Source organism: Adiantum capillus-veneris, chromosome 9, assembly GCF_014529385.1.
Source record: "Adiantum capillus-veneris isolate H3 chromosome 9, ASM1452938v2, whole genome shotgun sequence".
NCBI lineage: Eukaryota > Viridiplantae > Streptophyta > Polypodiopsida > Polypodiales > Pteridaceae > Adiantum > Adiantum capillus-veneris.
Window position 1 is genome coordinate 139,558,299 of NC_140939.1, and position 13,014 is coordinate 139,571,312.

Here is a 13,014-nt window from a genome sequence, read left to right on the forward strand (position 1 = left end):
TAGCACAGTGCCCCCAACTATACCTACATGTATGTATCAATCATGTGCACCTGTCGTACCTCAACCTCATGTAGCTCATACACCTCCGATTATTCCAAGAGCTTACAATCCACAATGGCATTATCCAAGCTCTTATACAAGTGGAGCCATGCCATTTAATAATAACATGCCATATCAGGCACCCCCTATGCCTAGGGATACGCCTGTAAACTTTGGACCACCGTCTGGTACACCACCATACGAAATATGGGACCCAACGTATGCCAAGGCCAAGGCCAACTCCCATCTCACATGTGGTTCCATGAGCACATACACCCATTATACCTGCTCAAATAGGAGATTTGGCAACATTTGCTCAAACTATCGGTCGCTCTATTGCGGAAAACATGCGTAGTGCACCTGATAGAGATCCTAGGAGCAAGGCAGTTCAAGTAGCTAAGCTCACACAGAAATTCAGTGGAGACGGAGATGCTAGAAAGCATATGGAAGTCTTTGAACATGTGTGCGATTCCTTGGAAGAGCAAAATGAGCTACATAAGTGTAAGGCTTTGAGTTTGACCCGAAGCGGAAAGGCTGGAGATTGGTATAGAACCTTAAGAGTAGAAGAGAAAACGATCTACTCTACTCTTAGGAGACTGTTCTTAAAATAATACATATGAGAGGGAGTACTTTGGGGTGTAGCCTCTCAGCTCCAGAAAGCCCAACGAGAAGAAGGTGAATCCGTGAGAGACTTCATTAGTTGCCTAAAGAATTTGAATTCTCGATGCAATCCAAACGAGCGATTCAACAACAACCAATTGCTCGATAGATTCATTAGGGGAGTACGACATGAAAGTATCTATAATGGCCTAGTCATTAGAGGTATCACTACTTGGGAAGCAATCACCATGAATGCAATCCAATTGGAGGATAATTTAATGATTGCAGGAGAAAGAGTGTCTGCCGAGCCGAAGTCTAGTAGCTCGCAAGCGTCAGGGCATGAGCCAATGAAGATAAAGCCAATCGTGAAAGAGCAAACGATATCTGAGATGACTTTGGCAGATCTCACCAAGGCCATCCAAGAAAGCCTTAGGGGTAATCGTGCTCCACAAAACACTCATATGTATCCAAGAAGGGAGCAGCAATGGTGCTCAATCTGCTTGGGCCCACATACTACGAGTGAATGCCCTACTTTCAGAGTAAAGTTTAACGGGACTTGTAACGCGAGTGGTAGGTATGGCCATCAAGCGAAGGATTGCCTAATGCTTAAACGCATCATGGAAAATAGACCGCCTATAGCTTGGGCAGACTCACCTCGAGTTCCTGCATTGATGCCTACCCCACCCATGGAGCAACAGTTTCCATTACAGCACATGGTCCCTAGAACCCAAAATGTGGTCCAAACCACACCGTTGCCACCTCCAGTGCTAGGACCGCAACCCCCTCATCCAAGAGTTACACCTATGAACCAAATAGGTTGCGAATCATCTAGTACTTATGTAGATTGCGAAGAGGACATAGACTCTAGTATCACCTATGGAGTCGACATGCTTGAGGAGTGTCCCATGTACTATATGGAAGACCATTGGGGACAAATCAAACCGGTATATCAAGCTACTGCGCTAGCAGCAAGAGGCCAAAACATTAATAGTTTTGCCAGGAGACCACCTCTTCAGTGCTACGAATGTGGTGGACCACATCGAGTAGCTGAGTGCCCCATTAGAATGCAAAAGAATGCTGCACTAATGCAAACAAGTCAAGGGAGTGCATTGGCAATGCCAATACTCACTTGTAATCATTGTGGCATAGATCATTTGATCGCACAGTGTCCTAACAATCCAAACGCACCGAAAATCACACCATTTAACTTAATAGAGATTGTTGATGGGACACCACCAACTATAAACATAGCACCAGTGAATGCACTCACACGGTCGATGCTCCAAAAGCAAAATTACATCCTCGAAGAGAGATATGCTGCATCCATTGGCCGAGCGAGAAAGAAGAAAACACGAAGAAAGAAATCCCTTAATGCTTCTAGCTCAAAACCTAGTTCAAAGACTAACATAGGGACAGGAGAGGATCCCGTGTATATGAATGACCCTGAGGATGACTCAGATTCGATAGAGACCACGGAGACCAAAACTGTTACTACAAAGGAAAAAGCCAATGAGGAACATCACGAGAGGGAATTACGACGAACACCAAAAGAGTATTCAAAGTTAAACCACCCAGTTGCGAACCCCCAAGATAAGCCACGAGAGACAAAAAATGAGGATTGCAAGAGAAAGATTGGAACCTATCCAAACCCAACAGTGGAAATTGAATGAGTCCAACAATTGAGGGGTTTGGTGGAAGAAACTCAACGAACATTAGAACCTGAACCCAAACATATCCAGATGTCGGACACAGTGTTTCCCACACAAGTTCAACCTCACAAGAACTACAGGCCGTTAGCTATACCCAATATCATTCGGGAAGCGAGTGAGGGTAGGACATCTGAAAGTGGACACACACCTTTCCTACTAGAGAGAATGTTTGGTGAGGGAATGCCCGACCCCCTTGAGGAAGTGGAGATTCCATCTTCACCGTTCTCTTGTCAGGGTCCTACGTCCCACAAGATTCCATTAAATGTTGCCAAATTGATGGATTTCATGTCTTCAGAAGTTAGAACCACCATCATGTCCAAACTATATAAAGACCCCGAGCTAGTCTCAGCTCTTCGAGCCTTCCTCAATGGAGAATTACAAGCCGGATTACCACAGTTTGCACATATGAACAAACCTGACTCGGTAATGAATGATGAGGAACATTTAGCACCACCATCTGACCTAGCGGGACATGAATCTGTAATTGAAGTACCCGTTAACAAGTTGGGGCAATACTTTGAAGGTGATGAATCTAATGCTACTCTACCAATCACTACTAAAGGATTAACTGTAAAGGGGGTCCTTGACGGTGGTGCGGGAGTCAGCATGGTGACAAAGAGTTGCTGGGAGTCTATGGGGCGACCTCACCTTGAAGCCACAAGCGTAGTGGTAAAAATGGCTAATGGATCTATTGTTACGCCTATTGGAATGCTAAAGGATCTCAGAATCAAGGTCTTGGGACACAAGGTAAGGCAGACTTTCATTGTTATGGATTTTTCCAAGCATCCTATGTCATTTGAGATGATCTTAGGGCGTCCATTCATGAGGGAAGCAAAAATGGTGCATGACTGGTCCAAAAACCACGTCTACTTACAGTTCCAAGACTCTGTCATTCGAGTTGATCTTTTAAGTGGTCGAACGCATCCTCTAGGAAATAAATTCCTTATTGATAATCGATCAGACACAACAATTCACTCAGCTCCATTACAGTATTGTTACACGTGTAACGAAGACACGGATATTGGGGAGAACTCTCCTTATATGGATATCCTACCCGGAATGGCTGAGTCAGACAATTTCGATTGGGTGCACCTAGCGGCAACTATAGATACATGGGGAGCTAGAGGAACAACCTGGGTAACACCAGATGGGGAAGAGATACCACACATTGCACCAGTAAACATGTTAGGTGTAGCGCATGTAACATCCGATGATAAGAAAGAGGCACACCTACCTGAGAGTGAAACCGATGATTCCTCAAAGGCTTCAGGCCAATACACATCAGAAACGGAATCTCAGGGAGAAATGGATTCAGAACCTGAGGAAACATCGAGTGAACCAAGTATAGAAATTGAACACTCAAGGCCTAGTACGACCATCTATGGTAATTTATATGAGAGTGAAGAAGATACAAGCGAAGACCTATCAGGCGAGTCGAGTTCAAACATTTACCAAAATCAAAACCTTAACAAGAAACAAAGGTCATATAAGAGACGACGATATCGAGCAAATGTGAGAGCTAGGATAAACAAGGAAAGATCTACTGTAGAATGGCTTAGCTATCTAGGGGCATGTGATGCTCATCGAAAGCTAGTAGACAATTGGGGTGAACATCTTCAGAGTGTCATGTGGTGCAGCCCGCGACCCATTGACCTCGCTCAATTGGAGGTTACAGAGCCGAAATTGAGTCGAACTATAAGAAGACGTCAAAACCGAGAGTTAGCTCAACAACAAAAGGAGGCAGAACTAAAAGAAAGGTCTCTGTCAGGACAAGAGCCTGCTGACTTACATACAGCTCCTGAACATTTTAAATCTTATACCACGGGGGAGCGAAAGGTTGTGTATGCCAAAGCCCAACGAATACCTACCAATGGAAGCAGTGGAGTCTATGATGGTCCAACGGTAGTTAAAGAGATAGAATTAGCAGAACCAGGTGAGGAGTCTAAACCAGTCTTTATTGCTCAAGACCTTACCGAAACTGAAGAGGCTGTACTTAAGGAGCTCCTCAAGGAATACAAGGATATCTTTGCTTGGACATATCATGACATGAAGGGCGTTCCACCTTCTGTGGTGCAACATACAATTCCCATGATCAACATTGCTAAACCCGTCCAACAACGACTCTATCCAATGAATCCTAAGTACGCCAAAATTGTACAAGAGGAGATTGAAAAACTTATCCAATGTGGATTCATATACCCTATTGAGCACTCAGAATGGGTTTCTCCAATAGTCATTGTGCCAAAAAAGAATGGGAAACTAAAGTGTGCGTGGACCTCAAGAAAGTTAATGCAGCTAGTAGGAGAGATCATTATCCCTTGCCATATTCAGAACATGTGCTTGAGAGAGTTGCGGGCAAGGAAGCTTATAGCTTTTTAGATGGGTACTCTGGTTACAATCAAATCACAATTGCATTAGAGGACCAAGCTAAGACTGCTTTTATCACAGAGTTTGGAGTGTTTGCATTTCGTGTTATGGCTTTTGGCTTAACAAATGCCCCTGCTACATTCCAACGATTAATAAACACTGCATTTAAAGAATTTCTAAGGGAGTTTTGTGAAGCTTTCCTAAACGACCTTTGTGTTTATTCTTCTTGGGAGAAGCATTTGTTATATCTACGAAAAATATTTGAAAGGTGCAGATTTTATCGCATCTCATTGAACCCTTTCAAATGCCAATTTTGGGTTAAGCATGGAGTCATTCTAGGGCATATAGTGTCCAAGAACGGGATATCCACATACGAGAGTAAGATTAAAGCCATTGCCGATTTGCCACCACCTACTAACTATAAAGGAGTTCAAAGATTTATGGGCCATGTTGGTTATTATCGAAGGTTTATTTTAAACTTTGCCGAGATAGCGCGTCCATTGTACAAGCTTCTTATCGAGTTTCACTGGACGGAAGAATGTCATCAATCTTATGAGTTATTAAAGAAGGCCCTAACAAGTGCTCCAATCCTGCGAACACCTGATTGGAATGTACCTTTTCATGTGCATATTGATGCATCAAATTTTGCTATTGGGTGTGTTCTAACTCAACCAAGAGAACATAAATTGGACTACCCTATTAGCTTTGTAAGTCGCCAATTAAATGATGCCGAGATGAACTACACTACTACAGAGCGCGAAGGTCTAGCTATGATTTACGCAGTAAAAAAATTTCGCTATTACCTTCTTGCTACCAAGTTTGTGTTTTATGTTGATCATCAAGCATTGCTATATTTGGTAAACAAGCCGTGTTCCACAGGTCGAATTAAACGATGGTTGTTAATTCTTCTTGAGTTTGACTTCACCGTTGTTGTGAGGCCTAGGAGGAAACATGTCATGGCAGATCATTTATCTCGTATCCCTAATGGCGAAGCTCCTACGGGGGTTGATAATGAATTTCGTGATACTCCTTTGTTCATTGTTGAGACAATGCCTGAATGGAGTAAAAAGATTGTTAACTTCTTAGTTAATGGTTTTCCACCCAAAGAGCTGCGAAAAGATATAGCTCGAAAATTAATCAAGGAATGCGAACCCTATTGCTTACTGGCTGGAACTCTCTATAAGAGAGGAAAAGATGATGTTCTTAGACGCTGTGCCCGCGAGGATGAGTATTTATATATTCTACAAGAGGCACACATGGGCCTAGCTGGTGGTCACTTTTCAGGAAAGTTGACTGCCCGAAAGATCTTACAGTCAGGCTATTGGTGGGCCACTCTGTTTAAGGATGCATCACTTTTTGCAAAGGGATGTGATGAATGCCAACGCTTCAACAAGCCATAAAGAAGGGATAGGATGCCTCTACATCCCATCAAGGTAACCCAACCATTTGAAAAGTGGGGCTTAGACTTTGTAGGACCGATTAGTCCGGCTGCACGTAACACGCAATCACGATATATCATTGTGGCTACCGACTATGTAACCAAATGGGCTGAAGCAAAAGCAACACGAAAGGCGGATGCAAAAACAACAGCTAAGTTCCTCTTTGAGAACATTATCACACGTTTTGGATGCCCCTTTGAACTTGTGAGTGACAATGGAACTCATTCTATAAATGAAGTAATAAAAGAACTCACATCAAACTTCATGATATCTCACCACAAGTCTACACCCTATTATCCCCAAGAAAATGGCCAAGCTGAGAGTACCAACAAAACTCTCATCTCCATTTTGACAAAGACAGTTGAGGCTCACGCACTGATTGGGACCTAAAGCTTACATCAGCTTTATGAGCTTATCGTACTGCGTATAAAGTTGCTATTAATTGCACACCGTTTAAGATGGTGTATGGCCAAGAAGCAGTTATGCCATGGGAGTTTGTCATTCCTAGTCTTCGAGGAGCTTCTCAAGAAGGTTGGGATGGTAACCCCTTAGTGGAGCGATTATATATCCTGGAAAGGCTAGATGAAGAGAGGCAATTAGCTGTGCGAAATGCTCTAGTGGAGAAGGATAGGAGAAAGAAGTGGTTCGATAGCCATTTAAAGGATAAAGACATCAAGGTTGGTGATAAAGTTCTTATGTACAGGGTACGTAATGAAAAGAAGAAATTGAAATACGCTGGTAAGGGACCATATCGAGTGTGTGAAATTACCCCGCAAGGTACCATTCGTGTGGAGACTCTAGATGGAGTTGAAACCATTGGATTCCTTAATGGGAGTAAATTCAAAAGATATTATGATCCTCTAAGCCAGGAAGAGTTGCAAGCCATCCATCAAAAGAAGGCTGCCAAGGAACAAGTAGAGCTTAAAAAAATCCAAGCAAGAGTTGAGGCTCGAGAACGACAACAACGTCTTAGACGCCAACGAGAGGCTAATCTGGGAATCACGCAAGCATTTTTCGAGGACACAGATGACGACTCATTAGAATCTGAGCCACCGCTACGATACCCAATTGAGCTAAATAGCCCCTATGGGGAAATACTATACAATGCCTTATTAGATACGGAAGCTAAACACAATTTGTTATCCTATGGAGTTTGGTGTCAATTAGGGAAACCGACCCTATCCCCGAGTACGATGCAAGTCAAGGGTATTAATAAAAAGAAAACTGCTATTCTTGGAGTCCTTCAGACCCCTGTTGTCTATGACAATGGAAGCATAGTGTAGAGGTTTCTAGTCATGCCCACGGGAGCTATGGAAGGCAACGTACACCTGGGACGCACGTGGATGTTGGCAACCAAATGCACTATTGATGGGAATAATGGTAGTGTCACGACACGACCACCGACTCTTACCCCTATCATTCAAGCAAAGTCACCTATGTTGCAAACTCTAGCAAAGTTGAAGGATAGCCAACATTCACAAGCCAAGGTGGTTAACTCGTCTTTGCTGGCTACCCATGAACCTAGCACTTCAACACTTGTAGTTGCAGCAAGCAGTAATATTGCAAGTACTCAACCTGCATGACCTAAGAGTACATATCAATGGGTCCCCAAGGCCTTACTTCCAACTACCTCAACCCTCCCATCCATTCCAAGAAAAAATTTCCCCGGAAAACCAAGAGCGCACTCTAGGAGGGTCAAGACCAATTCACGATGGATTCCAAAACGACTATTAGAAGCCCAAGGCTACTATGATGGAAATGAGAAAATCTGGGTACCTAAACGTAAAATGTGTCCTTCCCTATCGACAACAAACCCATATGAGTCAAACAGTGTAACGCTAAAGCCAATGGCAGACCGCGGGAAGGGAAAGATCACAGAATGCTACACACCTAGTCCAGAGCTAGTTTGGGCTCCAAGGCAAAACCAATTTATTCCACCTAGCTCAGGAAGGGGGGAGTTCCATGAAGCTTCTAGCTCCTCATGTAATACATCCATAGAGGTAAAAGCTTCTACACAGCCTCCGCCTACAATAGTGGACCTCCATGAAGCTACAAAGGAATCCACACCTTCCAGTGGTCAAGAATCACCTAATGAACCACTTCAAGTTCGATCCTGGGAGAGTACCTTACCACCCTTGCAACTTGACGAGGCACCTAGGGTAATAGAAAACTATTGGCAAAAATCCTCACCTATTACCAACTGGAACGAGTGGTTTCAAAGGGTGACGACATCATTTCAAACGATATGATCTACCCAAGGAAGGGGGGAGTGTTTGTGGACATCCATCATTCACTTGCTTCCCTCTCAACCTTTCTCCCTGACCTCTTAATCTCCAATCTTAGGGAATGTATATATAAAGCCTTATACTCACAAAAACAAGATAAAAAAGTAAAAGAGCAAGAGCCATAACACAAATCATAAAAATTATGCACAAGAACACGGCCCCTGTAATATTTGCACTCTAACCATCATCTATTTGCGTGTATAGATATGGCTAGTACGCTAGAGTCATCCACTCCTGCCTTGGGTGAGAGGTACCCTCGTTACTTTTCACAAATATTTCACATGGTCTTTCTAGTGCTTGCATGTGAATGGGATTTGATAGGTACGCTAGCATGTGAGAGGAATTTTGAGGAGTTAGAATGGCTGATACGTCTCTTGACCATGTCTGATCCATACTTAGTAGAGAGCGTTTCTCCCATTGCACAAGCCTACCCTTTTGACCAAGATGACTATAGGCATCTAGTGACCTTCTTAGTAAACATGGGCACCTATGATGAAGAAGAAAATTTACAGGACTACACGGATCACACATATGGTCTCATGGATAATGACTTTGTTTATCTCGACGACGAGGATAGGGGTTTAGCCTTAGGGTTTTCCCCCAACCTCTACAATATCCTATTCCCTTGACTCTCTAGGGGGAGTGCAAATAATTAGGTTAGGGTTCCTTATGTTTTTTGTTGTGTTCAATAAGTGTTGGTACCTTTTCCCACTAATGTGCCTCCTGGAGGTATTCCTTTTGTTTCCTAGTGTCTACAGGAGCGTGTTGCTATTGATAGGATTTGGACCTTCAAGGAATCTTTATCTCGACTCACTCTTCAAATCAAGCACGACCATCGACACAAACATGTGTTTCTTGTCCATTAGCATTGCCCCTTATCTTTTTTGCATCTATGATTGTCTGCTTTAATTGTGGTTGGTAGCCTAATATTCACCGCATTTTCTTAGTATCAAACATTTAATTCAATGTAATTTTTTGTCATAATCACTTGTCTAGGTTTAAAAATCAAGCAGTCTGACTAAGCTAGTTTGACAAAGTTAGGTGTTAGAGATCTTCTCTTAATACCATGGGGAATGCTTTCTTAATAATCAATGGTTACTTAGGTTCTTAATCCGATTCAGGCAGCATTGTGTGAAATGTACTAGGGCTTTCTAGTGGGCTTGACCCTATTGACCTTTAGCTTAAGTATTATAAAGGGAGTTAACTAGTGTGATGAGCCTGGGGAGGTGTATCAGTGTTATATGACCCCTCAAAGTTACAAAATTAAAATGTTGAAAATGAACAAACAAAAAATCAAAGTGCCACACTGTAAAATCTTAAGCTGGAAGAGAAATCTCAGCTTGATTTGGTACTTCACTCACATGTATTGCCTATGGTACTAGAGCCCTAGAGGTTCCCAGTGTGGGCGTTTTTCCTTGAAAAGCAAAAAACCCAAGGCATACAAAATAAGCACACACATCAAATTGAATCACTGTGAAAAGACTTTGGGGGGTCAAAGAAAAAGTAATCAGTCAGGCGATGATTTCATGAGAAATTCCTTTTATGGTAGCTTAACTACAAGGTCTTCTAGATATAGCCTCTAGTCAGCCCTCGAACATGAATACTTGGCTCTCGCGATTAAACAACTTAATTGACCACAGAAAATTAAGAAGCTTACCCATGGTATTAATATTCGATCTCTAGTGCCTTTCGACCGTCAAATTAGCGACCCCAGACTTGTTTAATTTTTTACCTTTACATGTGTTTATGTATTTGATTACATTGCAATTTAATGTTCATTGCTGACAAATTGTTTGAAATTCTTTTACTAATCAATTTGTCTACCTAAAACTGCATATGCTTTTTAATCACTTATGAGAATGCAATTACTGTGCCAATGTTGTTTGATTTTGCAGTGACTGGAGAAGGCTAAGGACATTCATCTCAAATGCTCTTCCACCTCGACGAACGAGCTTCAACTCAATAGCTTCCGAGGATGGAATCTACATCAGGAAGGGGGGCATGTTAACCCTTACGCCTCACGGACACCCCATCACCTACGACGGATGTGTATTGTGTATTTGGTAGAGTCAGGTACCGGGCTTGTCGGACCAATAGGAAAAGGGTAAGAGTGATCGCCGATGAGAGGCGCACTCTAACTAGGACATTCAAGGGATTAGCTGGCTAAGCATGGGCGCCCAAGTGTGAATGGGGTGAGTTCATATAAAAGCCAACTAAACCTAAAATTCACTCATTCTCTCATTTGTGCAATAGAAGAGTGCTCTTGCTCCATCTCCATCTCCATCTCCATCTTCTTCTTCTTCACCTCCTTGTGTGTGTGTGTATGTGAGAGAGAGAGAGAGAGAGAGAGAGAGAGAGAGAGAGAGGGAGAGTGTGTGTGCGATCGAGCATTACGAAGGCACGACGGCGATGAAGCGGTTGAGCGCGGCACGATTGCAGCTTCTTCTTCATCGTGACGAGGAATCCACTACGAAGGTGAGCGTAGAGTGGTGAGTGACACACCCTTTGCTCTCTTGAGCTTGCTAGTTTATGCTTGGTGTGTGCTTAGAGCCATTTGTGGCTCGCACACGGTGTATCGACAAGTCCCTTGCTTCGACAGTGCGCCAAGGAGCGCACAAAACCCTAGTGGCACCATCTTGAGGTGTACCCCTGGTGGCACTTCATTCAACTAGCCTCATTGAAACCCTAGTGTCACCACATTACTTGAGGTCACTTGCCTTTACAGTGCCTTTAGTGATGGTACTATGTGAGTAAAAGGCCTTTAGTTCAACCCTTCACGGCGAAATAACGATTTTGCCTACCTTTGTTGGCACTCAATTGTGTGCCTTTAAATGAAGATGGCAACTTATGACTGCCTATTGAAAATGATATAGATGGTGAAGAAAAAAGAAATCACGTTGTTCCATGCCCTAGGCAGCTCCCCACATGCTAAAAACAACATATCCTTCAGCATGAGAAAAGAAATTGCTCCCTTAGAAGTTAGGGAAACAAAACTTAGCCCTCTTTATCCTCTTCTTAAACGTCACTAATGTGACATGCTTATCCATAATAAATGGTGAGCCTCTGTAGGTCCCTCATGTTTCCCTAGAGTCCTCTGTTACTCCTTAAACGCCAACAAGATTGAGCCTTTCACAAGGTTACTTGCTAAGGGACACGTTGCTTTTGCAAAAAGCTATACAAATCCACCATCATTGTGTAGTGGGTAGTGGCCCTCTCTTCTTTTGCCTTTTCTGTCCTCCTTTTGTACAAATGCCTCCTAGTGGAATGACTCTTTTCCTTTCTCAATTCCAATTAAAGCAAGTGGTGCCAAATCCTTAGCTAGTAGTTTGGATGTATCAAGAATTCTCATGTGGTATGTATGCCTAATTAGTTTAATATCTCTCTTAAAAGTACTGCAATACCCCTCATCTTCATGAATTTTTTAGTATTCTTTATGAAATTAAATAATTTAGCCCCTAATTCTCTTATGGTAAATGGAATAATAACTTGTTGTGCTAATTTTTAATTTACTCTGGCAAAATAGCTGCTAGAGGCACCCTCATAAAGCATATAATGTTCAGAACGTAGCCTATGTGCGGAAAGAAAAATGGACCACGACTTTAGTATCAGCGGGTTCTATACGGCCTTCTAAAAATTGGGGAATCCTTCAATCACCTTCTACCTTGCCAATGAATGTCTGTACACCACTAGATTGTCTTAGTGACTAGTCTATGAGGGCAAATAAAACCATTAAGGGCCTGATAAAATCATCGCTATCTACTCTATGCAAAGGGGCTATCTAGCACATCCAAATGGCTTATACTTGTCTCTTGAAAGTTGGTTGCTTAGAAGTATACACTTGTAAATGCAATGTCAACATTGTACCTATGGGACATTCATAATTGTAGGGATATCCATGCATAGCAAACGTTGTATCATATGCATAGTATATCTATATCATCACATGATTTTCTCTCTCTCTCTCTCTCTCTCTCTCTCTCTCTCTCTCTCTCTCTCTCTGACACACACACAAAGGTGCAATCGTACTTTGTCCTAGCTTCATGATAATTTTCAAGAAGGGTGTATTGATAAATTTGATTGAGCCTCTCGTTTCAATCCCATCTCATCCACAGTGTATGCTAAGCTACAACAGCCAAGAAATTCTAGTACACAGTTTATCCCAAAAAAAAGTGCAAAATTAAAATAATTAGTTTTCTAAAAATAGTAAGAAGCCATAACAACATGCATGTTTTTGAGGCCTAAAACAAGTTGATATTTCTTTTCCTAAAAATAGTATATGCATTGATTCTCATTGTATACATATACATGTTTTTTTATAAAAAAGTTTCAATGTGATTTGAAGGTTTTTAAGGGCTCTACAAGGGATATCATATATTTTGAGCAATTTTTCTTTGATTGCACCTAAAAAATGGCTCTTAAAAAATAACAATTTTACATGAAATTATTTGTTCTATTTTTTTCAACTCCCTACATGCCTTGAGAAAAAATCCTTGAAAGGTTTGGATGAGGTTTTGTGTGGTCTATGAGAACAAGAATTTACAAAAAAGTTGTTTATAGCCACAAAAGTGACTCATG